We start from the raw sequence: 17,308 nt of genomic DNA on the forward strand, positions 1-17,308 counted from the left end.
TATAAATTCCTAGACACATTCAACCTACCATGACTAAACTAAGAAGAAATAGAAAGTTTGAATAGACCTATAAGTAGTATGGAGATTAAATCTATAATCAAAACCCTTCTAACAAAGAAAAGCCCAGGACCAGATGGTTTCACTGGTGAATTCTACCAAATTTTTAAATAAAAATTAATACTAATCTTCTCAAACTCTTCCAGAAATTTCAAGCAGAGGGAAAATTTGCAAACTCATTTTATGAGCCACCATTACCCTGATATCAAAGCCAGATAAAGAAATCACAAGAAAACTACAGGCCAATATCCCTGATGAATATAGATGCAAAATCCTCAAGAAACTGTTAGCAAACTGAATCCAATAGCATATTAAAAGTATCAGACACCATGACCTCAGTCGTATTTACCTTGGAATACAAGAATTGTTTAACATATGAAAATCAATGAATGTGCTACAGCTCATTAACAAAATGAAAAATAAAAATCATATGATCATCTCAATAAATACAAAAATCATGTGGCAAAATTCAATACTTTAATGATAATAATTGTCAACAAAGAACAAACTAGGTAGAAGGAATGTACCTCAGCATAATAAAGACCCTATGTGACAAGCCCACAGCTAAAGTAATACTCAATGGTGAAAAACTGAAACCTTTTTCTCTAAGATCAGAAACAGGACAAGGATACTCATTCTTTCCACCACTATTCAATATATTATTTGACATTATAGTCAGAACTAGACTAGAAAAAGAACTGAAAAATATCTAACTTGGAAAAGAAGTTAAAATTTTCCTGTTTGCAGATAATATGATATTATATTCAACAAACAAACAAACAACAACAACAAAACCCTCTTAAGATTGCATTTTAAAAAACTACTAGAACTAATAAACAAATTCAGTAAAGTTGCAGGTTATAAAATCAAATTTAGTTAATATCTAAAAAGTATAAGGAACTTATATAACTCAATAGCCCAAAATACAAATAACCTAATTAAAAAATGGGCAAAGGACCTGAAAAACATTTTTTGAAGGAAGACATAAATGGCAAACAGATACATGAAGAAGTTCTCAATATCACTTATCATCAGGGAAATACAAATCAAAACCACAATGAGATACCACCTTATACCTGTTAGAATAGCTGTTTTCAACAAAATAGAATTGTAGGTGAGGATGTTGAGAAAAGAGAAACCTCGTACCGTACATTGTTGGCAGGAGAGATTACCTTACACATATCAAAAAAAAAGAAATCAAGCATTGGTGAGGATATAGAGTATGGAGAAATTGGAACCCTTGCAATGCTGTTGGTTGGAATCCAAAGTGGTTTAGCTGCTATGGAAGTTTTTCAAAAAATGAAAAATAGAATTACTATACTATCTAGTAATTCCACTTCTGAGTATTTACCCAAAATAATTGAAATCAGGATCTTGAATAGATATAAGCACTCCTGTGTTCATGGAAGTACTATTCACAATAGCCAAGATGTAGAAACAATCTAAATGTTCATCTACAGATTGATGGAGAAAGAAACAGTTGTTTAGATAGACAGTGTAATACTATTAGTCTTGAAAAGAAGGAAATTCAGCAGCATGCCACAACATGGATGAACTTTGAGGACATTATGCTAAGTGAAATAAGCCAGTCATGGAAAGACACATACTGCATGAGTCTACTTATATGAGGTATCTAAAATAGTCAAGTTCAGCCAGCGCCCTGTGGCTAGAGGACAGTGAGCATCCTCCCATGATTCCTCCAATGGACTCAACTTCACCAGTGAACTCTGACCCTAAAGTAGAGAACACCGGCTTGACAGAGGACTTTGTGTTATGCTGCTATGAACTTTGACTTGAGTTGAAGGAGAAGATAGCAGAGACTTAAAAAGACAAAAAACAAAAACAAAAAAAAAATTGTAGCTGTAAAAAATAAATAATGTAGTCAAGTTCATAAACTCAAAGAATGGAATAGTAGTTGCCAAGTTCTGGAAGGAGAGAGAAATATGGAGTTAGTTATCATTGGGCAAAAAGTTTCAGTGAAGCATGATAAATAGTCTCTGAAGATTGGCTCTAGAACATTGTACCTACCATCAGCAATAATTAATTGCACACTTAAAATTTTATTAAGAGAACAGATCACATGTTAAGTGTTTTTTCCATAATAAAATAAATGAGAAAGAAATTGACAAACTGCACAAAAGAAGATATACAAAAGGCTAGTAAACAAATGTAAAAATGCTAAACATAATTAGTCATGACAGTAATGCATATTAAGACCACAATTGAATACATTACACACCCATTCAAATGGCTAAAATTAAAAAGACTGACAATACCAAGTGTTTGAGATGATGGTGAATGACTGACACACTCATACACAGGTATTTGGATTGAAAATGGTTCAAGAATATGAAAACAGTTTGCTATTTCTTAAAAGTTAAACATACACTAACCCACAACCTAGTAGTTCTACTTCCAGATATTTATTTAAGAGGAATGAAAACATGAACTCACAAAATTATATGTTCATAGGAGCTTAATTCATAGTAAACCTAAACTGGAAACAAGACTAATGTCCACCAACAAATGAATAAATAAAGAGTTGTATATTAATAACACTCAATAATGTTTAGAAACCAAAAAAAAAATCCAAAATCTATAAATATATGCCACAACACGTTACTCAAAAGTTATTCTGAGCAAAAGAAGATACAAAAGATTACATAAAGAAATTCTAGAATAGGCAACACTAGTCTATGGTAGCGGAAATCGGATGATTCGCTGCCATAGGCCAGGGTGGGGCGGGGGTTGACTACAAACATCATAAGAAAACATTTGGAGTGATGGAAATGGTCTGTATATTGACTATAGTCATGGCTTCACTGTCACAGCATTCAAAATGGGTGCATTTTAGTTTCTGTAAATTATATCTCAAAATTGTTATAATTTCCAGTTAGTTTCCTCCACGATTAGTATATTTTACCTCTTTGCAGCTACCACATGTGTACCTATACATGCCATCCATTCATCATTGACCTCCTTCAATCCATTCTCAGCACCTTAACTAGAGTGACCGTTTTGAAATGCAAATTAACCTTTCCCCGTCCATACTGACAACATTGCCAAGACTTCTCACTGCATTTAGGGTTAAGCATTAAATCCTTTACCTGGTCCCCAGGCCCTGTGAGTCCAGGCCCTTGACTGCCTCTTGAGCTTCCCATTGACAGCTCTTTGCCGTAGCCATTGGAGCATTCTGTCTTTTAGATGTGCCTGACTAACTCTTATCATGGGGCACTTTTGAGGGAATTCTCTTCACCTCACCCTTCCTTTGGCTGGTTGCCTCTTACTATTCTTACAGATGTCAGCTCAGTTATACGTTCTCTAGAGGTTTTCTATGACCTCTTAATTAGGTCAATTCCCCCTATTTTGCACTTTCATAGGACTGTGTAATAAAGTACAAATCCTAGTAAGTTGGTGGGTTGACGTTAGAAAAGAATCATTATACTCCACTAGGTTTTGAAGCACTGACCTAGAGTCTCCCCAAAGTTATTGTAGTTCTAAAATGCTATGGTTTCATAAATTGAATTACTTTTACTTGAATTCTGTGAGAGCCCTGCAAGGCCAGATACCCAATTCCAAAAAGATTAATGTAATGCCTTAATTTATCTACTCGAATGCAAGTATCTTTTGCAGTATTTATTTGCTTTTCCTAGTCATGACTGTTAATGTCATCTGTCACCTGTGAAGTGTTCTTTCTGCCAACCCTGTACCATAGGAAACCAACAGAGTTGAATTACAAGTTCCCATTATCTCAGGTCATTCTCTTGTAGTAGTCAAGGAGCCTGGGTGGGGACTTACTCTATCCCACAATTTGCTGTCCTGAAGTATTGAGGAAGTTAACTCATTGATTTCATCTTCCATTTCCCCTATTATTTGCAAAGCGGAAAAAGTATTATCTATCTTATTAGCAATATATTACCTATATTATTACTAAAATATCGCCCATTGTTATTAGAATAAATGTGAAGAAACTGACACATAGTAGGCACTGCAACAGTAGTCATGAAAGAATCCAGCAGTGGAGGAAAAAAAGTGGTTTTTTTTGTTTTTATTTTTTCCATTTACTAAAGCCTAAAGTGCCAGTTGGGAGAATCAATACAAGCTACTTACTTAGGTCTGAGGCATAATTGAGTTAAAACACTTCTGTCCCCATCTGCAATTCCATTAATAGATGCCAGGCACTTTAATCAATGTGTCTCAGGCCTGCCTGCCTGCACAGACACACACCTCTTTAAAACAGAGACACTTACATTTGTACAAGTCAGAGGGTATCACAGCTGGGGGACTGAAGAATAAGCTTAGACAGAATGGAACAGTTACTACACTGGGGCTAGAATCCCACCAAGTTAATACTACATTAATTCTCTTTTAGGGTGAGTAAAGGAATTCATTTCTAGCCCCCATTTCCCAAATAACTTACCACCATCCCAAGTTTATCACGTAACCCTAGCTCAATAATTTCCATTCCAAGATGAAAAAATTCAGAATTGTGTATTTATTATTTTCTTTCTGGGCCACACTTGAATTTTTAAAGTCCATTTCAAAAGGTCAAATTTTGAGAAAAATCATTACATTAAAAAATCTGATTTTTATTTATTATCATTCACAAATATACACATTTTTTTTGTGTACAAAACTTATATTGGCCCAATTTTAAATGATACCTGTTTTTTACAATCAAATCTCAATCTGCAAAATACAACTGATAAATAGAAAAGGTCATGTTTTCTCCCCAAAACAAAATAGAACAAAAATATCTATTTTCTTCACTTTACCCTAGAAAAGGTGTTAAGGGTTGTGGTAAGAATGTTAACTTAGGCTGATTTTAGTAGGGAGAGAAGGAGGGAAAAAATGAGGAAGGGAGGGAGAGAGAGGAGAGAAGAGAAGAGAGAGGGAGATTGAAGAGAGGAAGAGATAGACATAGACAATGAAAGACAATGTACTTTTATTTCATGGGTGGGAATGATAAACTCCATCTTTTATTGTCACTGAGCACCTCTGTAATTTTTACAGTGCTCACACCTCTGTAGTCATTATTAAATCAGTAGGCCTCATTTTCAGATCTTCCTGAACTTCTTGAATTTTATTAATATAGTTGTTTATCTTCTGTGAATTTCCATAAATCTACTTCTCAGAAAGAACTGGCAGGTAACCTCTTCAGATGTACTCTAAGATCATCTTACCCAAGCAAAACAAAGGCTCTAAAAATTGATCTTAGCTTTCTTATCAACTTTGTTTCTTTGTACACAAATGCCCAAAGTAAAATAAATGAAATTCTAGATTTGGCTGCCATTTTGGAACTTTCAGAAAGCAAACATGCATTTCTTCCTTCCAGACCAGATGGGTGCTGATAACTACTACAATCAATTCATCAGAATGATTGCTAAGTATTAAAAACAACAGTAGACACTGATCTGGAAGAATTAGACAAAATGGCTTTCCAAAGCTGTGAACTGACCCACGCAAATAAGTTACATAGAAGGAGGAAGTAGTTCAAACCTCTCTCATCCTCACCTAGCCAAATTGGACTTTTTATTTTTCTTTCAGTTTTGTTGAGTGCCTATAGTTAAGAATATGGCACTGTACCAAACTGGACTATTAATATCATGCTGAAACACCAACAATTCATGTTTTACCCAAACTGTTTTGTTTTAAACATTAGCATGCAGAAAAGTTGGAAGTATAGCAAAATACATACTCACATACCCTCCACCTAGTACCTTCAACAAACAATTGCTACCATTCTGTGTGTATATGTCTGTCTTTCTTTCCACACACATACACACATTGTGATGAATCTTTTGGGGAAAAAAAAAAAAAGCTCAAACATCATGACACGTCATGCTACTAACTTCGAATTCCTAATAATAAGGTGTGGTGTTATGATTTATAAGACATACGTATTTGGTCTTCGTTCCCATTCCTGGCACACATTTAGAGCTCCTAAAACCCTTATAATTTCCTGTGATAAGAGCAATGTGAGAATCTTTTGTTACAATGTTTGGTCTTTTGTCCTTAAATAGTTCCAGGTCCTGAAATAGTTTCAGAGTGCTAAAGGAAAAGGGGGTGTCTTGTTATTCCTAAAGAGCCCCTTTCAACCACACCTGAGTTTATGTGAATGAGCTGACCTTTAGGAATCCCTGAACGATGAGGGCTGGTTGCCGGGGCGCAACCATGTAATTAGAGGTTTAGGGTTTTCAGTGTCCTCTCCAATCTCCAGGGAGGGGAGAGGGGCTGGAGTTTGAATTAACCACCAATGGCCAATGATTTGATCACTCATGCCTATGTAATGGGGGTGCCATTACATAGAAACCTAAACAAAGGGGTTCTCAGAGCTTCTGGGGCTGGTGATGCTAAGAGAGTGGTGTGTCCAGAGACAAGGCATGGAAGCTCTGTGCCCCTTCCCACACACCTCCTCCTATGCCCCTGTGCATCTCTTCCATCAGGCTGTTCCTGAGTTACATATTTTTATAATAAATCGATAATCTACTAAGTAAACTATTTTCCTGAATTCTGTGAGTTGCTCTAGAAAATCAATTGAACCCAAGGAGGGGGTTCTGGGAACTTCCAATTTATAGCCTGTCAGTGAGAAGCACAAGTAACAACTGGAATTTGTGATTGGCATCTGAATTGGGGGGGAGGGGGGGGCAATGTTGTGGAACTGAGCCTGTAACCTGTGGGAGCTGATTTTATTTCCAGGTAGACAGTGTCAGAATTGAGTTAAATTGTAGCACACCCACCTGGTGTTGCAGAATTGCTTGGTGTGGGAAAAACCCACACATTTGGTGACCAGAAGTGCAGTAAAATATTGAGAGTAGAGAAGACACACAGAAGGTGTTTTTCTTTTCCTTTACATAAGGACACTGTATCACATGATCATAATAATGTTATCATAACTAAGAAATTTCCAGTAATTTCTTAGTATCATCTGACCTCTAGCTGATGTCTAGATTTCGCCAACTGTAAACAAGGGTTTCCACAGTTTACTTTTAATTTTTGTTATATTGATCCAAGAACAAAATAAAGCTTTCACATTATATTTTGACCCTTCTGCCTCTATCATCCCTTTAATTTAGACTATTAGGTGAATAGGTTTCCGCCACCTCTCCATGTCCCTTTGTCAAGAGTCCAGGCTGTTGACATAAAGAATGTACAACATTCTGGACTGGTCTGGCTATTGCCTTATTATTTTATGTACCTTGTCTTTCTATCTTCTCTATATTCTATGAAATGGAAGTTGGCATTAGGACTGGATGAGTTTTGAGTTAAGTATATTTGGCAAGAGTACTTACTTCATAGGTAATATTGGAAACTTCATATGGAGTCACAACAGGGGATAGCTATTGTTACAGCGTGCCATTATTAATGATGTGAATTTTCATCACTTGGTCAAGGGGTACGTTGATTAGTTACATAATGCTACTTAACCATATTATCACAAACATAGTGGATTAAAACAACACTTGTTTGTTATCTCACAGTTTCTCTGGATCAGGACTCTGGCCATGGATTAGCTTGGTCCTCTTCTACAGAGTCTCATATGGAGCAATCAAGACGTAAATCGGGAATATGGTCTCATCTGAGGCTCAACTGGGGATGGCGCAACTTCCAATTTCATGAGGTTATTGGCAGTATTTAGCTTCTTGCAGATTTCTAATAACGTTATCCATGTATCATCAAAGTTTGGCAAGGGAGAACTCAGAGATATTAAAGTGGCTAACGGGAGCCTAACACATTTCTGCCTGCTTCCATTGTGTGACAGCCGTCTTACGTCCTCCTCTAGTCCAGGTAAAGTGCCCCAGGATCGTGAACTTTCTTCTTCCCTGTCGGTCCCTGGACAGGAGCAGCCCATAATACTTGAGCGGCAGTCTTAGTTCAGAGTTCAGTGGCTCTTTTGCTGGTGGTTTGGTGGAAGCATATCCTTCTTTGGGAAGCATAACTTCTAATCCAGAAAGAGCAAAGAGTCAAGGGGTTTAGATCGTAAATTCCTGGAAATAATGGAAAGTGCAGCCCTTCCAGGCCTCGCCAATTGTATCATATAGCTACCCATTACAGACACAGCATCATATAATGGATGTTGATAAAAGGTGTACATGTTGTCTTAGAGGATGGTGCCCCATCCTTACAGGGTATTATCTCCAAGTTGGTGCCTCAGCTATGCCCTTTACAGCTCAGTGAACTGCTATATTAGGCCAGCAGTTTCTGGGTAGGGTGGTATAGGATAGGAGATGTGGATTCCATACACACATACACACTTTCACACTACATTTGCTATAAAATGGGTCCCTTGGTACTCTGTGATGTTACACTGGATATCATGTTGATACGTAAAACATTCTGCAAACCCCTAGATAGTGGTTCTGGCAAATGGGTTGATTCCAGTCATTCCAAAATGCAGTATGACTGACAGCGCCTGTCATTGTTCTAAGTACTTGTCTTTGATTAACTTTTAAACTTCTCAATGACCATATAAAATAGGTGCTAGGATCCTATCATTTCATTATTGAGGATGCTGAGGCACAGAGAAATTAAGCCACTTGCTCAATTCTTCTAGCTAGTAAGAGAGTAATCCAGGATTCTAACCTGTGTAGTCTGGCTTCAGAGTTTCTACATTTAAATTATGTACTATGTTGTTTCTGAAAATAGGAGAAGGAAAAAAGGTCCAGAATAACTTTTTTTAGGAACTGTCCTAACCATTCATTATCATGTCCACTAACCAGTCATATAAATCTCCAGTACCAGTTTATCATGGAGAAGAAAGAGAAACGATGCGTTTCTAGTATCTGGGAAGGGCATCAGTCTTGGATTTGAGCCTTGCTTCAGCCAATTTTGGTTGAGAACCCACAGAACCTTTTAGCCCTTTGGGTTTCAGTTTCCACTGAAGTTGGATTAAATGCTTTCTTGGGTTCTTTGCTTATTTCATAATCAAGGAATAATTACCATGGTGGATTATGTTGAACTACCTGTAATGTGGTAGAATGGGTTTTCTACCAAATGCTTTCCCACATAAATGGAACCTCAGCTGCTTACAAGAGAATTTCTTAACCATCACAGCTTATCTGGATAAAATATCAGTGTGAATTTTTTAACCCCTAGCTCTAGCAGTACTCACTGGAGTGAAAGGTACAAACTTATCCTAGAAGCTAAAACATGGTGATCGAAGGTCAGCCAGCTTGGGTCAGTCAAGGGATATTCCTCACTTCAAAGCTAGCAACCGAAATGCTGTGTTGTGTGACAAGGAGGTGAACTTTAAGAGGCCCTGAAAAATTGGTGAATCCATTAACATTGGCCATCCTGACTGCAAATCAATGACTCATTTTGGCACTCTCCTGACAGCTGCTGAATTGTTTCCTTAAGAAAACTCTAATGAAACAAAGATACTGCAAATATGAGTTGCATGTTTCCACATAAAAGTAGCAAATAGAATAAAACCTAGCTTACCTCTCTCCATCAATAAGCTGAAGCAAACAAGCCATCCTTACAAAAATAACCACCTTTCTTTTTCTCCTTTCACAACACAGACACTTTCTTACTGGGTAAGGTTATCGAAAGTTAATTCCATCCTTCCAAACAGCATTCTACTCCTCAAACTGATGCACCATGTGTATCTATTAAAACATCAGACACACACATTAGCCAAAGAGAAGGAAAAAAAATAGCATATGTGTTGATTCAGTCATTCTACTAAAAACGAAGTGATCGTACTTTTCTAGACATCATATTATGCATCAGGAACACAGAAGTGAATGAAGAAGACAGATTTCCTCCTGCTGAGGATGCTTATAATCTAGCAGAGGGAATAGAAAAACACATGACAATTACAACAGCAAATGGAAAACGCACTGATTCATGCAAACACAGGGTGCTCTCAGAGCACCAGCGGGACATCTTAATTCCTAGGGACAACCAGAGAAGGTTCTTGGAAGTAGTGTTACAAGCTGAGTTTTAAAGGGTAAAGATATTTAAATGAAAGAGCCAAAGGTCATCAGGCAGAGAATGAAGCTTATGAGAAGGTTATGGAGGTCTGCTGGGAAGGATTCTATAGGAAATGGGAGGTCAGACTGGAGAACATCTCCGAGTTGCCCAAATCTAAGATTTTATTATTTAATTTTTTGAAATGAGTTTTATTAATATAAAAAACAAATAAATATATAAAAGATAGTTTAAACAAACAAACAAACTTGCTCTCAGTTCCAAACATATATTTACCACTGCTAATTACTTTCCCTTTTGTACATTTAATCCTCTATCTCAGGACATGAATATATAATGCACAACTAATAAATTTGTGTGAAAGAGACCTTCAGAGGAAAGCAATAAACTGAGGGAGATAAAAAGCTTATATTTAGCAAATCTTTATGCAACAGTCATATATTACACATAGGGAGATAACACACACACACACATAGAAACAACATAGGCTGATTAAATTAGCCATATTACAGCTATACTATTTAATAAGGTATAGCTTTTACAAACAAGTGTAATTTGTATATATTCTCATGGAAGAAGATCCAGTTGAGTGAACAGAACAATTATGCAAACTTATGTATACTAGGATACCATTTTGTTAAACAGAAAACAACTGCATAACTCTGTGTGTGTGAGTGTGTGTGTGTGTGTGTGTCTGTGTATTAGTCGGTTTAAAATATGTGTTTAAGGGCAAACAGATGGCTCAGCTGGTTAGAGCGCAAGCTCTTTACAACAGGGTTGCTGGTTGGATTCCCACATGGGCCAGTGAGCTGCGCTCTCCACAACTAGATTGAAGGACAACAAATGATGGGTCCTGGAAAAACACACTGTTCCCCAATATTCCCCAATAAAAAATAAAAAAAATTAAAAAAAATGTGTTTAAAAACATTATAACCAATTGTTTATGATTATTGTTACTACTGGAGAGATGGGGGATGGGACATGTTGTAGAGACCTTAACCATTAAAAAAATTTTATGTGCCTCATTTTTTTTACAAACTATTTTTTTTAAATGTTTAAGTACAAAAATATTGTCTTAGGTTGTATGTACTTTATATATGCTATATCATAACATATATTTACATATATATTTTTTTTCTAATTATATCTATACACAGACATATGTTATCTATCTATCTATCTATTGAATTTTTCTTTTGAGTCTTTTAATTCCCCATGTACTCCCAATATATTTCCCATAGGCCTGCCTTGGCTTTCCTGTTGGCCATGTAGTAAGTTTCATGACCTCTATAGCTCATCAATTCTCAGGCTGACTAGATACTGAGCATAAAGGTCAATGCTTTTATAACAACTGAGCACAGACAACTATGCCCCTGAATCCACCGGTCTTTGTCTGACCATTGCCATGCCTTGGCAAAGGCACCTTCCTTCTGTTCACCATTTTATACATGAAGGTAATAGGCAAAGGAGACAATGTATATTGAGTTGATTTGAGAAAATGACAAGTTCTATGGAAGGAAATTTTATTATTGCATGGACCCTATTTTGTCATATAATACTATGATACAGAGAACTCTTGGAAGGCAATGTGCCCCTAGGAATCACTCTCATTCATTTAGTCAACAAATACTTATTAAGCATTAACTGTCTTCTAGGCACTGATTTCGATGCTGAGGAAATAACAGTATAAAACTATAAAGATAGCCCTACGCTAATAGAGATTACTTCACAATGGAAGGAGACACAACACAAGCAATATAAATAATTAAAATATGTACCATTGTATTTTGTTAATCCTAAAGTGCACATTGTTTTCGTACGCTTTTAATACCTCTGAAATTAGGACGCATCTTAAAGTCAAGGACATAGTTTTGTTTTTGTTTTTTTTCCCTTTTCTTTTCTTCTAGTACATGCACAAATGTTCCATCTCATAATCACTGATGTCTAAGACTTGGTAATGTCTAGTATACTATGGGGGTAAAAAGCAGGGAAGAATTATACAATTCTGGAAAGGATAAACTTACATAGGGTGAGGGCTCTCTGGAAATGTGACATTTGAGCAAGAACCAGAAGACAGCGAAGAACTCGTCCATGCAGACATACGGAGATCATTACAGGTAGATGCAACAGTAACTGCCAAGGCCTGAGGCAGTGCGGGCTGTGTATTTGAGGAGCAGCAAGGAGACAAGTGTGGCTGGAGCACAGCTAGGGCGTAGAAAGAATATCAGCTGACGTCCCCGGGCAGTGACCCGGGACCATATCCTGTGTAGACTTATAGGGACTTCAGCTTGTCTTTAGAATAAAATAGTCTCTATCAAAGGGTATAGATTGAAGCAGGGGCATGGTTGTAGAAGAGGTTGAATTCTTTTGAAGGTAGAATTTTCAGGAATTGCCTATAATGGAGAGAAGAACTAGACAAGGTTGACATTGGGAGCTGATCAAGGAAGATGCCAAAGTTTTTGGTATAAATGAGTATATCACTCCTACAAATACGCATCAGTACCTAGAGGTATTCATTCCTGAAAGAGTCCTTTCTGAGAGGAGAGATGGTGCTGAAGAATTGATTTGGTCAAGTGCTTTGTTGGTACAATATGGCTTTTCCGTGCTTGAAGAGATAGATCCAAAGAGCTGCTAGACATTAGTAGGGAAAGGATGTCTTACAGGGGGTCATAATTCTGAGGATTTGAACTTCAAACTGAAGTCTACATGGACCTGAGCTACAGGTCTCCTGAAATACTGGTCTCTGCTATTCTCAACCACCCTTGAACAAGGCGATCTGTGCCATGGTTTGCCTGGATCCCTCCTCAGAGTCTTCTGAATGGTAATTATTAATAAAAAATTTAACAAAAGCTTTACTAATTCAGTCTTTCCAAACATTGGGATTTATATTATTCCACTTTTAGGAGACATATCTAATCAGAAGAAACTAAAATACCAGATACATGCTTTTTGAAACCTCACTAATTGCTCCCATCTATTGAGTCAGCTCCTCATCAGGCAGTTTGCTTTAAACATATCATCTACAATTCTCACAACCCTTCAAGGTTGATATTATCAAACCCATTTTACAGATGAGGAAATACAAAACATGCAAAAGATACACGAGGACAAGTATGGCATAATACATTTGATTCTTCAGAACTATTTCCACTTTGCTGTATCATGATCATTGTGGATCATTATGACAGAGGTCCTGGTATGGTATAGTTTCCTGCATTATCAAGGGAAAAATCCAATGTTATCTAAGACCTTTTAATATGCTAGGCATTGCAGTAGAATATTTCGTAGCAATTTCAGCCAACAAAGCAAAGAATAGGCTCTTGTATGTCAGAGAGACTAGCAACAATTATATTTTTTTAAAGGGAAAGATTGGGCCCATCAATCCTCCAACAACTATATTATCTAAAAATTCTAATAAAAGAACAGATAAGTTAGTCGAAATTTTATAATATAGCAAAAAATAAGAACTTTGGAATGGATACAATAGATTCAAACCCCATATCATATCTTACATTTACTATACATAAGGGACTCAACTCTCTGAGCCCATTTTTTTTTTTCATCTGTTAATAGGAATGGTTGCCTGCTTTCGGTGAGGACCAAGTGAAAATGTATGTAATACAACCTAATCTGGTCTACGAAAGGTAGCTAATATTATTAAGGCAATGTCTAGTAAGGCAGTGTGGTACATGATAAAAGCTACGTGTCTGAGTCCATTCTGACTGCTACAACAGAATGCCATAGATCGCGTGAATTATAAACAATATACACCATGTTGTCACAGGTCTGGAGGTTGAGGAGTCCACGGTCAAGGTACCAGCAGATTTGCTGTCTGATGAGAACCGTTTTCCTGGATCATAGGTAGCTGTCTTTTCATCAGTCCTCATAGGCAGAAGGAGCAAGAGAGCACCCAGGGGTCTCTTTTATCTGGGCATCAGTCTGGAGCCCTCATGACCTTATCACCAAACTCTCACATTGGGGATTAGGTTTCAATACATACATTTTGAGGGGACAGAAATCTATCCCATTGCACTGTAGTAGGCAGAATATTGGTACCCCACTGATGTCTACTTCCTAATCTCTGGGAACATTTTATGTTACATGACAAAAGGGAATTAATGTTGAAGATGGAATTAAGGTTCTAGTGAGCTGACTTTAAAATAGGCAAGTTATTTTAGATTATATGTGTGGACACAATATAGTCAAAAGGATCCCTAGAAGTGGAAGAGGGAATAAGAAGAGAAAACCAGAGAGATGGCAACACGAGAAGGGCTCAGGCTGACCTTGTTGTAGCTGGCTGTGAAGACGGAGGAAAGGAGCTTTGCCACGAGTCAAGGAAAGCAAGTGGCGTCTAGAAGCTGGACAGGGTATGGATTATCCATTAGAGCCTTGAGAGGGAACACAACCCTGACAACACCTTGATCTTAGCCCAGTGAAATCCATTTCAGATCTCTGACTTCCAGAACTATAAAATAATCCATGTGTAGTCTTGAATGCACTAAATTGCAGTAAATTGTTAGCAGCGACAGGAAACTAAGATCTAGAAGCTAAGAGCCAGGCGACCTAATTCCAAATCCTGCTCTGCCACTGACTAGTTCTGTCATCTCGGAAAGCTTTCTCAACCGCTCCATGTCCCATTGTCCTCAACTGTGAAACGAGAATCATAATATTAGTCTACCTCCTGGTGTTAGGGGCCTAAAAGAGTTAATATATAGCTTAATCATTTAGAGTTGTGTTTGGCTCACGGCAATTACTTAATATATATTAGCTATAAGCACTTTCTTAGAGGCCAGCGATAATGGTCTCAGTGATTTGGTTTCTATCCCTTTAACACTGTAAATACGCAATATATAATTTTTAATTAAATGCAACATGTAAATATGTAAACTTGCATCTTATTTATATGTAAATATGTAAATATTCATCTTATTTATAAAAGATGCAATACATACATATGTAAGCATAAAATGCTGAACACATCTATGTTTCTAAAGTATTTGTTATGTAGACTTAGAGAACAGTTAACAGAGTGTAGAAATTACACCCACGAATGAAAATTGAGGTCATGCTGGTGAGAAGGGCAGAGTCAAGGAAAGAGAGAGCCCTCAGCTGTGATAATGAAAAAGAAAGAAAGGCAAGTATGTGGAAAAACATAACAATGGCAGACAAGTTGCTATTTTTAACTTAACATTTTATCACTTTTTCCTCTAAAGAACAACCCTGTTGCTTTCAATCATGGGTGTAGAGAACGCACATAATTATTTGGCATTTCAAAGAAATAAAAGTTAAAAGAGCGGCTAAAGTTATCCATCCCTCTTTTCTAAACTTGAAACATTAAAAATAGATGTCCCTGGCATGATAACACACTGAAGTCATTTTGAAAGAAAATGAGAATTTCCATTCCTCATTTTCCTTTCTCCCCAGTAAGGTTTTAAGCAGATGGGAATATCAATTTAGTTACTTGACATTTAGAAGGATAAATGACTTAAAGAGTTTTACGATCCCCTCCTTGAAGCATATTTGATAACATCTGCCCAACATCTTACACTCACATCAGAGCCAAGCATGATTTAACAAGAGATTGGCTAGAATCCAGGACCTCAGGATTCCATCCCTGGTCCTGATGCTAACATAGCATCAGTCAATATCCAATGACAAATACAGCTGCATATTTTATGGGCAGCTTGCTTACTATTACCTTAGACAATGCACGATCATTAAGACTAAGATGTTAGAAATGGGATGTGTAATCATTTTTCCAAGGAGAAAATAATACTGCGCATGGGAATAAGTTTTCTTTCTAAACTCTAGGGGAAAGAAAATCTGTCTCATTTTGGATTGTATTAGAGGAACTGCAAAAATATTGGATACTCTGGCTAAAGATCTCATTCATATAGAAGAAAAGTTTCTCTACTCTCTTTTTTTTTCTGAATACACATTGCCACCTTTACTAGAAATTCAAATTATTTTATGTAGTAAGTTATAGTAATTTGCTTATGTTCTTAACTTAGTAGTTGTTAGTCTTTAATCAGGAACATAATATATATACACACGCATACATATACATATATATCATTTTATATATATATATATATATATATATATATATATATATATATATATATATATATATATCATTACACACACACACACACACACATATGTATAGGCAACCACGAACCGATAAGAACCATTAAACAATTAGCAACATTCATCAAAAGCATTTGAACAAATAGAGAGCAAGCATCTCCCGATCTGTATTCACATCTAAGTGAAATACAAATCCCTCCTAATACCTTGCATTTGGACAATGATTAATGAATAGCTTTTAGTCCTTTAGAATTGTCCTCTCTTAGAGTTATGTGCGAGTCCTTTCATGCTCTGTGTCCTGAGAAACTATGCAAACAGTCAGGACTCAATAAATACTTGCTGAATGAACACACGGATTAATTAATTAATTTACAGTGCTCTTCCATTCTATTGGCTTGGCTTGTAAGATTAGGAAATTTTCTTGTATAGGTGGTCTCATTGGAATTCAGTTTGCTAAGTCACTCTACTATAGAAACAATGATAAAGAAACATGGAATTCTGAAACTTGAGGTTATCTTAAAGGTCAACTGATTCAATATCTTTATTTTTCCAATTTGTAAGTGATTTTAGCATTTCAGGGGCCCTCAACAGGTCATGTAGTCAAAAGTTAAGATGCTAATACATTTTATGCACTGAGCCTGAATTAAATGCCAATGATGTAGTTCAGGAAAGTTTGATGTTACATTTCCCTCTTTTTAAAATTATGTGTGTTTCTATGTGAAGATAAAATAATATGCTCTGATTATATTAATTTAGCTGTCACCCAATATATTCAATTGAATAATTAAATTTAAAATTATATATTTACTTGGGGTTTTCTTATTTAATGTCTTTAGGATACAAACTCCATAAGCATATGGATTAAATGTATTCACAACCAATTACGTTGCCTAGAATCTACTAGATGATCAATAATTAATGGATAAAAAAACGAATTAAAGGAGAAACTAAAGGACACCTGGGATAGTTTATCAAGCAATCATTCCTGCTGTGAGATCCAAGCACAAATGAGAAGACAAAACCAGAGCATTAAATGAGGAGAAAGAATGTTGGCCTTGTGGCAGGAGGGCTAGTCTTCTGACATGCTGGTAAGCCGACATGGTATCAAGACTCAGGGTCCAAACATAACACATCTTTCTGTTCGAATTTAAATCTGTATCCTCCTATCATGTACAGTTTTGTACATGAGACTACAAAACTACAGTACAGTTTTGTAGTCCTTAAAAGA

This window comes from Rhinolophus sinicus, chromosome 14, assembly GCF_057876585.1.
Source record: "Rhinolophus sinicus isolate RSI-liver-muscle chromosome 14, RSI-T2T, whole genome shotgun sequence".
In the NCBI taxonomy this organism is placed as follows: Eukaryota; Metazoa; Chordata; class Mammalia; order Chiroptera; family Rhinolophidae; genus Rhinolophus; species Rhinolophus sinicus.